This window comes from Lissotriton vulgaris, chromosome 1_1 (genome assembly GCF_964263255.1).
Source record: "Lissotriton vulgaris chromosome 1_1, aLisVul1.2, whole genome shotgun sequence".
Classification (NCBI taxonomy): domain Eukaryota; kingdom Metazoa; phylum Chordata; class Amphibia; order Caudata; family Salamandridae; genus Lissotriton; species Lissotriton vulgaris.
In genome coordinates this window covers 233,939,340-233,956,379 of record NC_141685.1, presented here as the reverse complement: position 1 = coordinate 233,956,379, position 17,040 = coordinate 233,939,340, and the positions used below count along the sequence as shown (strand labels likewise).

At 39.6% G+C, this 17,040-nt stretch overlaps 8 non-coding genes across 8 annotated transcripts; all 8 read left to right on the top strand.

The window, feature by feature from the left end:
* The first annotated feature begins 2,371 nt into the window (after positions 1–2,371).
* Positions 2,372–2,444, top strand: TRNAK-CUU (transfer RNA lysine (anticodon CUU)). The gene has a single exon. It is a non-coding gene; the product is annotated as a tRNA-Lys (tRNA).
* Positions 2,445–4,484: 2,040 nt separating this feature from the next.
* Positions 4,485–4,557, top strand: TRNAK-CUU (transfer RNA lysine (anticodon CUU)). The gene has a single exon. It is a non-coding gene; the product is annotated as a tRNA-Lys (tRNA).
* A 978-nt stretch (positions 4,558–5,535) lies between these two features.
* On the top strand, positions 5,536–5,608 carry TRNAK-CUU (transfer RNA lysine (anticodon CUU)). Its single transcript has one exon. It is a non-coding gene; the product is annotated as a tRNA-Lys (tRNA).
* Positions 5,609–8,476: 2,868 nt separating this feature from the next.
* Positions 8,477–8,549, top strand: TRNAK-CUU (transfer RNA lysine (anticodon CUU)). The gene has a single exon. It is a non-coding gene; the product is annotated as a tRNA-Lys (tRNA).
* Positions 8,550–11,201: 2,652 nt separating this feature from the next.
* TRNAA-AGC (transfer RNA alanine (anticodon AGC)) lies at positions 11,202–11,274 on the top strand. Its single transcript has one exon. It is a non-coding gene; the product is annotated as a tRNA-Ala (tRNA).
* A 977-nt stretch (positions 11,275–12,251) lies between these two features.
* TRNAA-AGC (transfer RNA alanine (anticodon AGC)) lies at positions 12,252–12,324 on the top strand. The gene has a single exon. It is a non-coding gene; the product is annotated as a tRNA-Ala (tRNA).
* A 3,462-nt stretch (positions 12,325–15,786) lies between these two features.
* On the top strand, positions 15,787–15,859 carry TRNAK-CUU (transfer RNA lysine (anticodon CUU)). The gene has a single exon. It is a non-coding gene; the product is annotated as a tRNA-Lys (tRNA).
* A 330-nt stretch (positions 15,860–16,189) lies between these two features.
* On the top strand, positions 16,190–16,262 carry TRNAA-AGC (transfer RNA alanine (anticodon AGC)). The gene has a single exon. It is a non-coding gene; the product is annotated as a tRNA-Ala (tRNA).
* Positions 16,263–17,040: the final 778 nt, after the last annotated feature.

Here is a 17,040-nt window from a genome sequence, read left to right as displayed (position 1 = left end):
TTGGCGCTGATGATTTCACTGCAAAGATGAAATATTTGGGGATGGTAGCTGAGCTGTAGATGTCCTTAGATTAGAGTCTTACATTTTGCATCAGATAATCCGTAGATCCATGTTTTTAGAAGTTTTTTATAGATTTTTTCTGATGGTGATGCTCTAAGTTTAGCTGGAAGGGCATTCCAGGCCTTGGCGCCTAGGACTGCTAGGGATTTGCCACCCTTGGTGGTCAGTCGAAACTTGGGTATGGTCTTTAGATTAGCAGTGGCTGATCTAAGTTCCCTCTTTGGGAGGTATCTGTGAAATTTGGTTGACAGATTTTTGGGTCCGCATTTATGAAAGCCTCTGTATGTGATCAGAAGGACTTTGAATAGTATCCGTTTTTGGATGGGGAGCCAGTGCAACGCATTCAGAGCAGCTGATGCGGATGATCTCCTAGGCCATCTTAAGACAAGCCGGGCCGCCGCATTTTGAATCATTTGCAGTTTGTGCAGGATAGATTTAGCTGCTCCTGCGTACAAACTGTTGCAGTAATCGTTTCATCCCATAAGTGGAGGTAAGGCATAAGTTAGGAGTGAACTGAACACTGTTATGGGCAATTGGACTTCAAATAAAGTATGGAAGGCAGTGAGGTTACTTTTTTCATGTTATGCAGATTAAACACACAGGGAAATTAGCTCAAATGGTAGAGCGCTCGCTTAGCATGCGAGAGGTATCGGGATCGATGCCCGTATTCTCCATTATAAAATGTGCATACATTTTATTTTTAACTTGTCATTGCCAAGGTCATTGCAGAGTAAGAACAGAAAAATCACAGATGGCTTTCAAATATGGTCTCATTATAACAACTAAAGTGGTTTAATCAAAAGGGTTCAGGTATTCTTTAGCATGTGAGAGGAATTTGAATTCTTATGCAATCTCAAAATGAAGTTCTCACAACTTCCATTTTCATTTTCTCTTATTTTTTTTGACACTCTGTCCTCTGAAGGATGTATAAATCTGGCTTTCCTTGCAAAACAAGAGTAGAGGAATATCCAGTATTTGATTTTCTTCACAAAAAGGGATTGGTCTGCATACTGTCTTAAGGAGGGAACCCGGCTAGCTCAGTCGGTAGAGCATGAGACTCTTAATCTCAGGGTCGTGGGTTCGAGCCCCATGTTGGGCGAAAACGAGTAATTATTGCCTGAATATTGCATTGACTCTCATAATATGGAGATTAATCTTGCATTAGACATGCAATAACTCCCAAAAATTGTCCAGGAATGGATTTCCTTCATAAAAAATGATTAGTCTGCATATCATCTTGAAGTGGGAGCCCGGCTAGCTCAGTCGGTAGAGCATGAGACTCTTAATCTCAGGGTCGTGGGTTCGAGCCCCACATTGGGCGAAAATGAGTAATTTTTGCTGGATTATTGCATTGACTCTCATAATCTGGTGAATATTCTTGCATTAGACATGCAATAACTATCAGAAATGGTATCTCCCTTGGTTTCTCATTGGTGGGAAATTTAACTTCAAGATTAGCTAGGGTATGAGTCTAGATAAACACACACCGATATCACTCATATTCGAGTAGTAAACAGGCCAACCTGAACTGTAAAACATCCCATAAGTGGAGGTAAGGCATAAGTTAGGAGTGAACTTAACACTGTTATGGGCAATTGGACTTCAAATAAAGTGTGGAAGGCAGTAAGGTTACTTTTTTCATGTTATGCAGATTAAACACACAGGGGAATTAGCTCAAATGGTAGAGCGCTTGCTTAGCATGCGAGAGGTAGCGGGATCGATGCCCGCATTCTCCATTATAAAATGTGCATACATTTTATTTTTAACTTGTCATTGCCAAGGTCATTGCAGAGTAAGAACAGAAAAATCACAGATGGCTTTCAAATATGGTCTCATTATAACAACTAAAGTGGTTTAATCAAAAGGGTTCAGGTATTCTTTAGCATGTGAGAGGAATTTGAATTCTTATGCAATCTCAAAATGAAGTTCTCACAACTTCCATTTTCATTTTCTCTTATTTTTTTTGACACTCTGTCCTCTGAAGGATGTATAAATCTGGCTTTCCTTGCAAAACAAGAGTAGAGGAATATCCAGGATTTGATTTTCTTCACAAAAAGGGATTGGTCTGCATACTGTCTTAAGGAGGGAACCCGGCTAGCTTAGTCGGTAGAGCATGAGACTCTTAATCTCAGGGTCGTGGGTTCGAGCCCCACGTTGGGCGAAAACGAGAAATTTTTGCCTGAATATTGCATTGACTCTCATAATATGGAGATTAATCTTGCATTAGACATGCAATAACTCCCAAAAAATTGTCCAGGAATGGATTTCCTTCATAAAAAATGATTAGTCTGCATAACATCTTGAAGTGGGAGCCCGGCTAGCTCAGTCGGTAGAGCATGAGACTCTTAATCTCAGGGTCGTGGGTTCGAGCCCCACGTTGGGCGAAAATGAGTAATTTTTAATGGACTCTCATAATCTGGTGAATATTCTTGCATTAGACATGCAATAACTATCAGGAATGGTATCTCCCTTGGTTTCTCATTGGAGGGAAATTTAACTTCAAGATTAGCTAGGGTATGAGTCTAGATGAACACACCGCAATATCACTCATATTCGAGTAGTAAACAGGCCAACCTGAACTGTAAAACATCCCATAAGTGGAGGTAAGGCATAAGTTAGGAGTGAACTTAACACTGTTATGGGCAATTGGACTTCAAATAAAGTGTGGAAGGCAGTAAGGTTACTTTTTTCATGTTATGCAGCTTAAACACACAGGGGAATTAGTTCAAATGGTAGAGCGCTCGCTTAGCGTGCGAGAGGTAGCGGGATTGATGCCCGTATTCTCCATTATAAAATGTGCATACATTTTATTTTTAACTTGTCATTGCCAAGGTCATTGCAGAGTAAGAACAGAAAAATCACAGATGGCTTTCAAATATGGTCTCATTATAACAACTAAAGTGGTTTAATCAAAAGGGTTCAGGTATTCTTTAGCATGTGAGAGGAATTTGAATTCTTATGCAATCTCAAAATGAAGTTCTCACAACTTCCATTTTCATTTTCTCTTATTTTTTTTGACACTCTGTCCTCTGAAGGATGTATAAATCTGGCTTTCCTTGCAAAACAAGAGTAGAGGAATATCCAGTATTTGATTTTCTTCACAAAAAGGGATTGGTCTGCATACTGTCTTAAGGAGGGAACCCGGCTAGCTCAGTCGGTAGAGCATGAGACTCTTAATCTCAGGGTCGTGGGTTCGAGCCCCATGTTGGGCGAAAACGAGTAATTATTGCCTGAATATTGCATTGACTCTCATAATATGGAGATTAATCTTGCATTAGACATGCAATAACTCCCAAAAATTGTCCAGGAATGGATTTCCTTCATAAAAAATGATTAGTCTGCATATCATCTTGAAGTGGGAGCCCGGCTAGCTCAGTCGGTAGAGCATGAGACTCTTAATCTCAGGGTCGTGGGTTCGAGCCCCACATTGGGCGAAAATGAGTAATTTTTGCTGGATTATTGCATTGACTCTCATAATCTGGTGAATATTCTTGCATTAGACATGCAATAACTATCAGAAATGGTATCTCCCTTGGTTTCTCATTGGTGGGAAATTTAACTTCAAGATTAGCTAGGGTATGAGTCTAGATAAACACACACCGATATCACTCATATTCGAGTAGTAAACAGGCCAACCTGAACTGTAAAACATCCCATAAGTGGAGGTAAGGCATAAGTTAGGAGTGAACTTAACACTGTTATGGGCAATTGGACTTCAAATAAAGTGTGGAAGGCAGTAAGGTTACTTTTTTCATGTTATGCAGATTAAACACACAGGGGAATTAGCTCAAATGGTAGAGCGCTTGCTTAGCATGCGAGAGGTAGCGGGATCGATGCCCGCATTCTCCATTATAAAATGTGCATACATTTTATTTTTAACTTGTCATTGCCAAGGTCATTGCAGAGTAAGAACAGAAAAATCACAGATGGCTTTCAAATATGGTCTCATTATAACAACTAAAGTGGTTTAATCAAAAGGGTTCAGGTATTCTTTAGCATGTGAGAGGAATTTGAATTCTTATGCAATCTCAAAATGAAGTTCTCACAACTTCCATTTTCATTTTCTCTTATTTTTTTTGACACTCTGTCCTCTGAAGGATGTATAAATCTGGCTTTCCTTGCAAAACAAGAGTAGAGGAATATCCAGGATTTGATTTTCTTCACAAAAAGGGATTGGTCTGCATACTGTCTTAAGGAGGGAACCCGGCTAGCTTAGTCGGTAGAGCATGAGACTCTTAATCTCAGGGTCGTGGGTTCGAGCCCCACGTTGGGCGAAAACGAGAAATTTTTGCCTGAATATTGCATTGACTCTCATAATATGGAGATTAATCTTGCATTAGACATGCAATAACTCCCAAAAAATTGTCCAGGAATGGATTTCCTTCATAAAAAATGATTAGTCTGCATAACATCTTGAAGTGGGAGCCCGGCTAGCTCAGTCGGTAGAGCATGAGACTCTTAATCTCAGGGTCGTGGGTTCGAGCCCCACGTTGGGCGAAAATGAGTAATTTTTAATGGACTCTCATAATCTGGTGAATATTCTTGCATTAGACATGCAATAACTATCAGGAATGGTATCTCCCTTGGTTTCTCATTGGAGGGAAATTTAACTTCAAGATTAGCTAGGGTATGAGTCTAGATGAACACACCAAAATATCACTCATATTCGAGTAGTAAACAGGCCAACCTGAACTGTAAAACATCCCATAAGTGGAGGTAAGGCATAAGTTAGGAGTGAACTTAACACTGTTATGGGCAATTGGACTTCAAATAAAGTGTGGAAGGCAGTAAGGTTACTTTTTTCATGTTATGCAGCTTAAACACACAGGGGAATTAGTTCAAATGGTAGAGCGCTCGCTTAGCGTGCGAGAGGTAGCGGGATTGATGCCCGTATTCTCCATTGTAAAATGTGCATACATTTTATTTTTAACTTGTCATTGCCAAGGTCATTGCAGAGTAAGAACAGAAAAATCACAGATGGCTTTCAAATATGGTCTCATTATAACAACTAAAGTGGTTTAATCAAAAGAGTTCAGGTATTCTTTAGCATGTGAGAGGAATTTGAATTCCTATGCAATCTCAAAATGAAGTTCTCACAACTTCCATTTTCATTTTCTCTTATTTTTTTTGACACTCTGTCCTCTGAAGGATGTATAAATCTGGCTTTCCTTGCAAAACAAGAGTAGAGGAATATCCAGGATTTGATTTTCTTCACAAAAAGGGATTGGTCTGCATACTGTCTTAAGGAGGGAACCCGGCTAGCTTAGTCGGTAGAGCATGAGACTCTTAATCTCAGGGTCGTGGGTTCGAGCCCCACGTTGGGCGAAAACGAGAAATTTTTGCCTGAATATTGCATTGACTCTCATAATATGGAGATTAATCTTGCATTAGACATGCAATAACTCCCAAAAAATTGTCCAGGAATGGATTTCCTTCATAAAAAATGATTAGTCTGCATAACATCTTGAAGTGGGAGCCCGGCTAGCTCAGTCGGTAGAGCATGAGACTCTTAATCTCAGGGTCGTGGGTTCGAGCCCCACGTTGGGCGAAAATGAGTAATTTTTGCTGGACTCTCATAATCTGGTGATTATTCTTGCATTAGACATGCAATAACTATCAAAAATGGTATCTCCCTTGGTTTCTCATTGGTAGGAAATTTAACTTCAAGATTAGGTTGGGTATGAGTCTAGATGAACACACCACAATATCACTCATATTCGAGTAGTAAACAGGCCAACCTGAACTGTAAAACATCCCATAAGTGGAGGTAAGGCATAAGTTAGGAGTGAACTGAACACTGTTATGGGCAATTGGACTTCAAATAAAGTGTGGAAGGCAGTGAGGTTACTTTTTTCATGTTATGCAGATTTAACACACAGGGGAATTAGCTCAAATGGTAGAGTGCTCGCTTAGCATGCGAGAGGTAGCGTGATCGATGCCTGCATTCTCCATTATAAAATTTGCATACATTTTATTTTTAACTTGTCATTGCCAAGGTCATTGCAGAGTAAGAACAGAAAAATCACAGATGCCTTTCAAATATGGTCTCATTATAACAACTAAAGTGGTTTAATCAAAAGGGTTCAGGTATTCTTTAGCATGTGAGAGGAATTTGAATTCTTATGCAATCTCAAAATGAAGTTCTCACAACTTCCATTTTCATTTTCTCTTATTTTTTTTGACACTCTGTCCTCTGAAGGATGTATAAATCTGGCTTTCCTTGCAAAACAAGAGTAGAGGAATATCCAGGATTTGATTTTCTTCACAAAAAGGGATTGGTCTGCATACTGTCTTAAGGAGGGAACCCGGCTAGCTCAGTCGGTAGAGCATGAGACACTAAATCTCAGGGTCGTGGATTCAAGCCCCACGTTGGGCGAAAATGAGTCATTTTTGCCTGAATATTGCATTGACTCTCATAATATGGAGATTAATCTTGCATTAGACATGCACTAACTCCCAAAAATTTGTCCAGGAATGGATTTCCTTCCTAAAAATTGTTTAGTCTGCATACCATCTTGAAGTGGGAGCCCGGCTAGCTCAGTCGGTAGACCATGAGACTCTTAATCTCAGGGTCGTGGGTTCGAGACCCACGTTGGGCGAAAATGAGTAATTTTTGCTGGATTATTGCATTGACTCTCATAATCTGGTGAATATTCTTGCATTAGACATGCAATACATATCAAAAATGGTATCTCCCTTGGTTTCTCATTGGTGGGAAATTTAACTTCAAGATTAGCTAGGGTATGAGTCTAGATGAACAGACCGCAATATCACTCATATTCGAGTAGTAAACAGGCCAACCTGAACTGTAAAACATCCCATAAGCGGAGGTAAGGCATAAGTTAGGAGTGAACTTAACACTGTTATGGGCAATTGGACTTCAAATAAAGTGTGGAAGGCAGTGAGGTTACTTTTTTCATGTTATGCAGATTTAACACACATGGGAATTAGCTCAAATGGTAGAGCGCTCGCTTAGCATGCGAGAGGTAGCGGGATCGATGCCCGCATTCTCCATTATAAAATTTGCATACATTTTATTTTCAACTTGTCATTGCCAAGGTCATTGCAGAGTAAGAACAGAAAAATCACAGATGGCTTTCAAATATGGTCTCATTATAATAACTAAAGTGGTTTAATCAAAAGGGTTCAGGTATTCTTTAGCATGTGAGAGGAATTTGAATTCTTATGCAATCTCAAAATGAAGTTCTCACAACTTCCGTTTTCATTTTCTCTTATTTTTTTTGACACTCTGTCCTCTGAAGGATGTATAAATCTGGCTTTCCTTGCAAAACAAGAGTAGAGGAATATCCAGGATTTGATTTTCTTTACAAAAAGGGATTGGTCTGCATACTGTCTTAAGGAGGGAGCCCAGCTAGCTCAGTCGGTAGAGCATGAGACTCTTAATCTCAGGGTCGTGGGTTCGAGCCCCGCGATGGGCGAAAATGAGTAATTTTTGCCTGAATATTGCATTGACTCTCATAATATGCAGATTAATCTTGCATTAGACATGCAATAACTCCCAAAAATTGTCCAGGAATGGATTTCCTTCATAAAAAATGATTAGTCTGCATACCATCTTGAAGTGGGAGGCCGGCTAGCTCAGTTGGTAGAGCATAAGACTCTTAATCTCAGGGTCATGGGTTCCAGCCCCACGTTGGGCGAAAATGAGTAATTTTTGCTGGACTCTCATAATCTGGTGATTATTCTTGCATTAGACATGCAATAACTATCAAAAATGGTATCTCCCTTGGTTTCTCATTGGTGGGAAATTTAACTTCAAGATTAGGTAGGGTATGAGTCTAGATGAACACACCACAATATCACTCATATTCGAGTAGTAAACAGGCCAACCTGAACTGTAAAACATCCCATAAGTGGAGGTAAGGCATAAGTTAGGACTGAACTGAACACTGTTATGGGCAATTGGACTTCAAATAAAGTGTGGAAGGCAGTAAGGTTACTTTTTTCATGTTATGCAGATTAAACACACAGGGGAATTAGCTCAAATGGTAGAGCGCTCGCTTAGCTTGCGAGAGGTAGCGGGATCGATGCCCGCATTCTCCATTATAAAATTTGCATACATTTTATTTTTAACTTGTCATTGCCAAGGTCATTGCAGAGTAAGAACAGAAAAATCACGGATGGCTTTCAAATATGGTCTCATTATAACAACTAAAGTGGTTTAATCAAAAGGGTTCAGGTATTCTTTAGCATGTGAGAGGAATTTGAATTCTTATGCAATCTCAAAATGAAGTTCTCACAACTTCCATTTTCATTTTCTCTTATTTTTTTTGACACTCTGTCCTCTGAAGGATGTATAAATCTGGCTTTCCTTGCAAAACAAGAGTAGAGGAATATCCAGGATTTGATTTTTTTCACAAAAAGGGATTGGTCTGCATACTGTCTTAAGGAGGGAGCCCGGCTAGCTCAGTCGGTAGAGCATGAGACTCTTAATCTCAGGGTCGTGGGTTCGAGCCCCACGTTGGGCGAAAACGAGTAATTTTTGCCTGAATATTGCATTGACTCTCATAATATGGAGATTAATCTTGCATTAGACCCGCAATAACTCCCAAAAATTGTCCAGGAATGGATTTCCTTCATAAAAAATGATTAGTCTGCATACCATCTTGAAGTGGGAGCCTGGCTAGTTCAGTCGGTAGAGCATGAGACTCTTAATCTCAGGGTCGTGGGTTCGAGCCCCACGTTGGGCGAAAATGAGTAATTTTTGCTGGACTCTCATAATCTGGTGATTATTCTTGCATTAGACATGCAATAACTATCAAAAATGGTATCTCCCTTGGTTTCTCATTGGTGGGAAATTTAACTTCAAGATTAGGTAGGGTATGAGTCTAGATGAACACACCACAATATCACTCATATTCGAGTAGTAAACAGGCCAACCTGAACTGTAAAACATCCCATAAGTGGAGGTAAGGCATAAGTTAGGAGTGAACTGAACACTGTTATGGGCAATTGGACTTCAAATAAAGTGTGGAAGGCAGTGAGGTTACTTTTTTCATGTTATGCAGATTAAACACACAGGGGAATTAGCTCAAATGGTAGAGCGCTCGCTTAGCATGCGAGAGGTAGCGGGATCGATGCCTGCATTCTCCATTATAAAATTTGCATACATTTTATTTTTAACTTGTCATTGCCCAGGTCATTGCAGAGTAAGAACAGAAAAATCACAGATGGCTTTCAAATATGGTCTCATTATAACAACTAAAGTGGTTTAATCAAAAGGGTTCAGGTATTCTTTAGCATGTGAGAGGAATTTGAATTCTTATGCAATCTCAAAATGAAGTTCTCACAACTTCCGTTTTCATTTTCTCTTATTTTTTTTGACACTCTGTCCTCTGAAGGATGTATGAATCTGGCTTTCCTTGCAAAACAAGAGTAGAGGACTATCCAGGATTTGATTTTCTTCACAAAAAGGGATTGGTCTGCATACTGTCTTAAGGAGGGAACCCGGCTAGCTCAGTCGGTAGAGCATGAGACTCTTAATCTCAGGGTCGTGGGTTCGAGCCCCGCGATGGGCGAAAATGAGTAATTTTTGCCTGAATATTGCATTGACTCTCATAATATGCAGATTAATCTTGCATTAGACATGCAATAACTCCCAAAAATTGTCCAGGAATGGATTTCCTTCATAAAAAATGATTAGTCTGCATACCATCTTGAAGTGGGAGGCCGGCTAGCTGAGTTGGTAGAGCATAAAACTCTTAATCTCAGGGTCATGGGTTCCAGCCCCACGTTGGGCGAAAATGAGTAATTTTTGCTGGACTCTCATAATCTGGTGATTATTCTTGCATTAGACATGCAATACCTATCAAAAATGGTATCTCCCTTGGTTTCTCATTGGTGGGAAATTTAACTTCAAGATTAGGTAGGGTATGAGTCTAGATGAACACACCACAATATCACTCATATTCGAGTAGTAAATAGGCCAACCTGAACTGTAAAACATCCCATAAGTGGAGGTAAGGCATAAGTTAGGAGTGAACTGAACACTGTTATGGGCAATTGGACTTCAAATAAAGTGTGGAAGGCAGTAAGGTTACTTTTTTCATGTTATGCAGATTAAACACACAGGGGAATTAGCTCAAATGGTAGAGCCCTCGCTTAGCTTGCGAGAGGTAGCGGGATCGATGCCCGCATTCTCCATTATAAAATTTGCATACATTTTATTTTTAACTTGTCATTGCCAAGGTCATTGCAGAGTAAGAACAGAAAAATCACGGATGGCTTTCAAATATGGTCTCATTATAACAACTAAAGTGGTTTAATCAAAAGGGTTCAGGTATTCTTTAGCATGTGAGAGGAATTTGAATTCTTATGCAATCTCAAAATGAAGTTCTCACAACTTCCATTTTCATTTTCTCTTATTTTTTTTGACACTCTGTCCTCTGAAGGATGTATAAATCTGGCTTTCCATGCAAAACAAGAGTAGAGGAATATCCAGGATTTTATTTTCTTCACAAAAAGGGATTGGTCTGCATACTGTCTTAAGGAGGGAGCCCGGCTAGCTCAGTCGGTAGAGCATTAGACTCTTAATCTCAGGGTCATGGGTTAGAGCCCCACGTTGGGCGAAAACGAGTGATTTTTGCCTGAATATTGCATTGACTCTCATAATATGGAGATTAATCTTGCATTAGACCTGCAATAACTCCCAAAAATTGTCCAGGAATGGATTTCCTTCATAAAAAATGATTAGTCTGCATACCATCTTGAAGTGGGAGCCCGGCTAGCTCAGTCGGCAGAGCATGAGACTCTTAATCTCAGGGTCATGGGTTCGAGCCCCACGTTGAGCGAAAATGAGTACTTTTTGCTGGACTCTCATAATCTGGTGATTATTCTTGCATTAGACATGCAATAACTATCAAAAATTGTATCTCCCTTGGTTTCTCATTGGTGGGAAATTTAACTTCAAGATTAGGTAGGGTATGAGTCTAGATGAACACACCACAATATCACTCATATTCGAGTAGTAAACAGGCCAACCTGAACTGTAAAACATCCCATAAGTGGAGGTAAGGCATAAGTTAGGAGTGAACTGAACACTGTTATGGGCAATTGGACTTCAAATAAAGTGTGGAAGGCAGTGAGGTTACTTTTTTCATGTTATGCAGATTAATCACACAGGGGAATTAGCTCAAATGGTAGAGCGCTCGCTTAGCATGCGAGAGGTAGCGGGATCGATGCCCGCATTCTCCATTATAAAATTTGCATACATTTTATTTTTAACTTGTCATTGCCAAGGTCATTGCAGAGTAAGAACAGAAAAATCACAGATGGCTTTCAAATATGGTCTCATTATAACAACTAAAGTGGTTTAATCAAAAGGGTTCAGGTATTCTTTAGCATGTGAGAGGAATTTGAATTCTTATGCAATCTCAAAATGAAGTTCTCACAACTTCCGTTTTCATTTTCTCTTATTTTTTTTGACACTCTGTCCTCTGAAGGATGTATAAATCTGGCTTTCCTTGCAAAACAAGAGTAGAGGAATATCCAGGATTTGATTTTCTTCACAAAAAGGGATTGGTCTGCATACTGTCTTAAGGAGGGAGCCCGGCTAGCTGAGTCGGTAGAGCATTAGACTCTTAATCTCAAGGTCGTGGGTTCGAGCCCAACGTTGGGCGAAAACGAGTAATTTTTGCCTGAATATTGCATTGACTCTCATAATATGGAGATTAATCTTGCATTAGACCCGCAATAACTCCCAAAAATTGTCCAGGAATGTATTTCCTTCATAAAAAATGATTAGTCTGCATACCATCTTGAAGTGGGAGCCCGGCTAGCTCAGTCGGTAGAGCATGAGACTCTTAATCGCAGGGTCGTGGGTTCGAGCCCCACGATGAGCGAAAATGAGTAATTTTTGCTGGACTCTCATAATCTGGTGATTATTCTTGCATTAGACATGCAATAACTATCAAAAATTGTATCTCCCTTGGTTTCTCATTGGTGGGAAATTTAACTTCAAGATTAGGTAGGGTATGAGTCTAGATGAACACACCACAATATCACTCATATTCGAGTAGTAAACAGGCCAACCTGAACTGTAAAACATCCCATAAGTAGAGGTAAGGCATAAGTTAGGAGTGAACTGAACACTGTTATGGGCGATTGAACTTCAAATAAAGTGTGAAAGGCAGTGAGGTTACTTTTTTCATGTTATGCAGATTTAACACACAGGGGAATTAGCTCAAATGGTAGAGCGCTCGCTTAGCATGCGAGAGGTAGCGGGATCGATGCCCGCATTCTCCATTATAAAATTTGCATACATTTTATTTTTAACTTGTCATTGCCAAGGTCATTGCAGAGTAAGAACAGAAAAATCACAAATGGTTTTCAAATATGGTCTCATTATAACAACTAAAATGGTTTAATCAAAAGGGTTCAGGTATTCTTTGGCATGTGAGAGGAATTTGAATTCTTATGCAATCTCAAAATGAAGTTCTCACAACTTCCATTTTCATTTTCTCTTAATTTTTTTTTGACACTCTGTCCTCTGAAGGATGTATGAATCTGGCTTTCCTTGCAAAACAAGAGTAGAGGACTATCCAGGATTTGATTTTCTTCACAAAAAGGGATTGGTCTGCATACTGTCTTAAGGAGGGAACCCGGCTAGCTCAGTCGGTAGAGCATGAGACTCTTAATCTCAGGGTCGTGGGTTCGAGCCCCGCGATGGGCGAAAATGAGTAATTTTTGCCTGAATATTGCATTGACTCTCATAATATGCAGATTAATCTTGCATTAGACATGCAATAACTCCCAAAAATTGTCCAGGAATGGATTTCCTTCATAAAAAATGATTAGTCTGCATACCATCTTGAAGTGGGAGGCCGGCTAGCTCAGTTGGTAGAGCATAAGACTCTTAATCTCAGGGTCATGGGTTACAGCCCCACGTTGGGCGGAAATGAGTAATTTTTGCTGGACTCTCATAATCTGGTGATTATTCTTGCATTAGACATGCAATAACTATCAAAAATGGTATCTCCCTTGGTTTCTCATTGGTGGGAAATTTAACTTCAAGATTAGGTAGGGTATGAGTCTAGATGAACACACCACAATATCACTCATATTCGAGTAGTAAACAGGCCAACCTGAACTGTAAAACATCCCATAAGTGGAGGTAAGGCATAAGTTAGGAGTGAACTGAACACTGTTATGGGCAATTGGACTTCAAATAAAGTGTGGAAGGCAGTAAGGTTACTTTTTTCATGTTCTGCAGATTAAACACACAGGGGAATTAGCTCAAATGGTAGAGCGCTCGCTTAGCTTGCGAGAGGTAGCGGGATCGATGCCCGCATTCTCCATTATAAAATTTGCATACATATTATTTTTAACTTGTCATTGCCAAGGTCATTGCAGAGTAAGAACAGAAAAATCACGGATGGCTTTCAAATATGGTCTCATTATAACAACTAAAGTGGTTTAATCAAAAGGGTTCAGGTATTCTTTAGCATGTGAGAGGAATTTGAATTCTTATGCAATCTCAAAATGAAGTTCTCACAACTTCCATTTTCATTTTCTCTTATTTTTTTGACACTCTGTCCTCTGAAGGATGTATAAATCTGGCTTTCCTTGCAAAACAAGAGTAGAGGAATATCCAGGATTTGATTTTCTTCACAAAAAGGGATTGGTCTGCATACTGTCTCAACGTGGGTTCGAGCCCCACGTTGGGCGAAAATGAGTAATTTTTGCTGGACTCTCGAAATCTGGTGATTATTCTTGCATTAGACATGCAATAACTATCAAAAATGGTATCTCCCTTGGTTTCTCATTGGTGGGAAATTTAACTTCAAGATTAGGTAGGGTATGAGTCTAGATGAACACACCACAATATCACTCATATTCGAGTAGTAAACAGGCCAACCTGAACTGTAAAACATCCCATAAGTGGAGGTAAAGCATAAGTTAGGAGTGAACTGAACACTGTTATGGGCAATTGGACTTCAAATAAAGTGTGGAAGGCAGTGAGGTTACTTTTTTCATGTTATGTAGATTAAACACAAAGGGGAATTAGCTCAAATGGTAGAGCGCTCGCTTAGCTTGCGAGAGGTAGCGGGATCGATGACCGCATTCTCCATTATAAAATTTGCATACATTTTATTTTTAACTTGTCATTGCCAAGGTCATTGCAGAGTAAGAACAGAAATATCACGGATGGCTTTCAAATATGGTCTCATTATAACAACTAAAGTGGTTTAATCAAAAGGGTTCAGGTATTCTTTAGCATGTGAGAGGAATTTGAATTCTTATGCAATCTCAAAATGAAGTTCTCACAACTTCCATTTTCATTTTCTCTTATTTTTTTTGACACTCTGTCCTCTGAAGGATGTATAAATCTGGCTTTCCTTGCAAAACAAGAGTAGAGGAATATCCAGGATTTGATTTTCTTCACAAAAAGGGATTGGTCTGCATACTGTCTTAAGGAGGGAACCCGACAAGCTCAGTCGGAAGAGCATGAGACTCTTAATCTCAGGGTCGTGGGTTCGAGCCCCACGTTGGGAGAAAATGAGTAATTTTTGCCTGAATATTGCATTAACTCTCATAATTTGGAGATTAATCTTGCATTAGACATGCAATAACTCCCAAAATTGTCCAGAAATGGATTTCCTTCATAAAAAATGATTAGTCTGAATACCATCTTGAAGTGGGAGCCCGGCTAGCTCAGTTGGTAGAGCATGAGACTCTTAATCTCAGGGTCGTGGGTTCGAGACCCACGTTGGGCGAAAATGAGTAATTTTTGCTGGATTATTGCATTGACTCTCATAATCTGGTGAATATTATTGCATTAGACATGCAATAACTATCAGAAATGATATCTCCTTTGGTTTCTCATTGGTGGGAAATGTAACTTCAAGATTAGCTAGGGTATGAGTCTAGATGAACACACCACAATATCACTCATATTCGAGTAGTAAACAGGCCAACCTGAACTGTAAAACATCCCATAAGTGGAGGTAAGGCATAAGTTAGGAGTAAACTGAACACTGTTATGGGCAATTGGACTTCAAGTAAAGTGTGAAAGGCAGTGAGGTTACTTTTTTCATGTTATGCAAATTTAACACACATGGGAATTAGCTCAAATGGTAGAGCGCTCGCTTAGCATGCGAGAGGTAGCGGGATCAATGCCCGCATTCTCCATTATAAAATTTGCATACATTTTATTTTTAACTTGTCATTGCCAAGGTCATTGCAGAGTAAGAACAGAAAAATCACAGATGGCTTTCAAATATGGTCTCATTATAACAACTAAAGTGGTTTAATCAAAAGGGTTCAGGTATTCTTTAGCATGTGAGAGGAATTTGAATTCTTATGCAATCTCAAAATGAAGTTCTCACAACTTCCATTTTCATTTTCTCTTAATTTTTTTTTGACCCTCTGTCCTCTGAAGGATGTATGAATCTGGCTTTCCTTGCAAAACAAGAGTAGAGGACTATCCAGGATTTGATTTTCTTCACAAAAAGGGATTGGTCTGCATACTGTCTTAAGGAGGGACCCCGGCTAGCTCAGTCGGTAGAGCATGAGACTCTTAATCTCAGGGTCGTGGGTTCGAGCCCCGCGATGGGCGAAAATGAGTAATTTTTGCCTGAATATTGCATTGACTCTCATAATATGCAGATTAATCTTGCATTGGACATGCAATAACTCCCAAAAATTGTCCAGGAATGGATTTCCTTCATAAAAAATGATTAGTCTGCATACCATCTTGAAGTGGGAGCCCGGCTAGCTCAGTTGGTAGAGCATGAGACTCTTAATCTCAGGGTCGTGGGTTCGAGCCCCACGTTGGGCGAAAATGAGTAATTTTTGCTGGACTCTCATAATCTCGTGATTATTCTTGCATTAGACATGCAATAACTATCAAAAATGGTATCTCCCTTGGTTTCTCATTGGTGGGAAATTTAACTTCAAGATTAGGTAGGGTATGAGTCTAGATGAACACACCACAATATCACTCATATTCGAGTAGTAAACAGGCCAACCTGAACTGTAAAACATCCCATAAGTGGAGGTAAGGCATAAGTTAGGAGTGAACTGAACACTGTTATGGGCAATTAAACTTCAAATAAAGTGTGAAAGGCAGTGAGGTTACTTTTTTCATGTTATGCAGATTTAACACACAGGGGAATTAGCTCAAATGGTAGAGCGCTCGCTTAGCATGCGAGAGGTAGCGGGATCGATGCCCGCATTCTCCATTATAAAATTTGCATACATTTTATTTTTAACTTGTCATTGCCAAGGTCATTGCAGAGTAAGAACAGAAAAATCACAGATGGCTTTCAAATATGGTCTCATTATAACAACTAAAGTGGTTTAATCAAAAGGGTTCAGGTATTCTTTAGCATGTGAGAGGAATTTGAATTCTTATGCAATCTCAAAATGAAGTTCTCACAACTTCCATTTTCATTTTCTCTTATTTTTTTTGACACTCTGTCCTCTGAAGGATGTATAAATCTGGCTTTCCTTGCAAAACAAGAGTAGAGGAATATCCAGGATTTGATTTTCTTCACAAAAAGGGATTGGTCTGCATACTGTCTTAAGGAGGGAGCCCGGCTAGCTCAGTCGGTAGAGCATGGGACTCTTAATCTCAGGGTCGTGGGTTCGAGCCCCACGTTGGGCGAAAATGAGTAATTTTTGCTGGATTATTGCATTGACTCTCATAATCTGGTAAATATTCTTGCATTAGACATGCAATAACTATCAGAAATGGTATCTCCCTTGGTTTCTCATTGGTGGGAAATTTAACTTCAATATTAGCTGGGGTATGAGTCTAGATGTACACACCGCAATATCACTCATATTCGAGTAGTAAACAGGCCAACCTGAACTGTAAAACATCCCATAAGTGGAGGTAAGGCATAAGTTAGGAGTGAACTTAACACTGTTATGGGCAATTGGACTTCAAATAAAGTGCGGAAGGCAGTAAGGTTACTTTTTTCATGTTATGCAGATTAAACACACAGGGGAATTAGC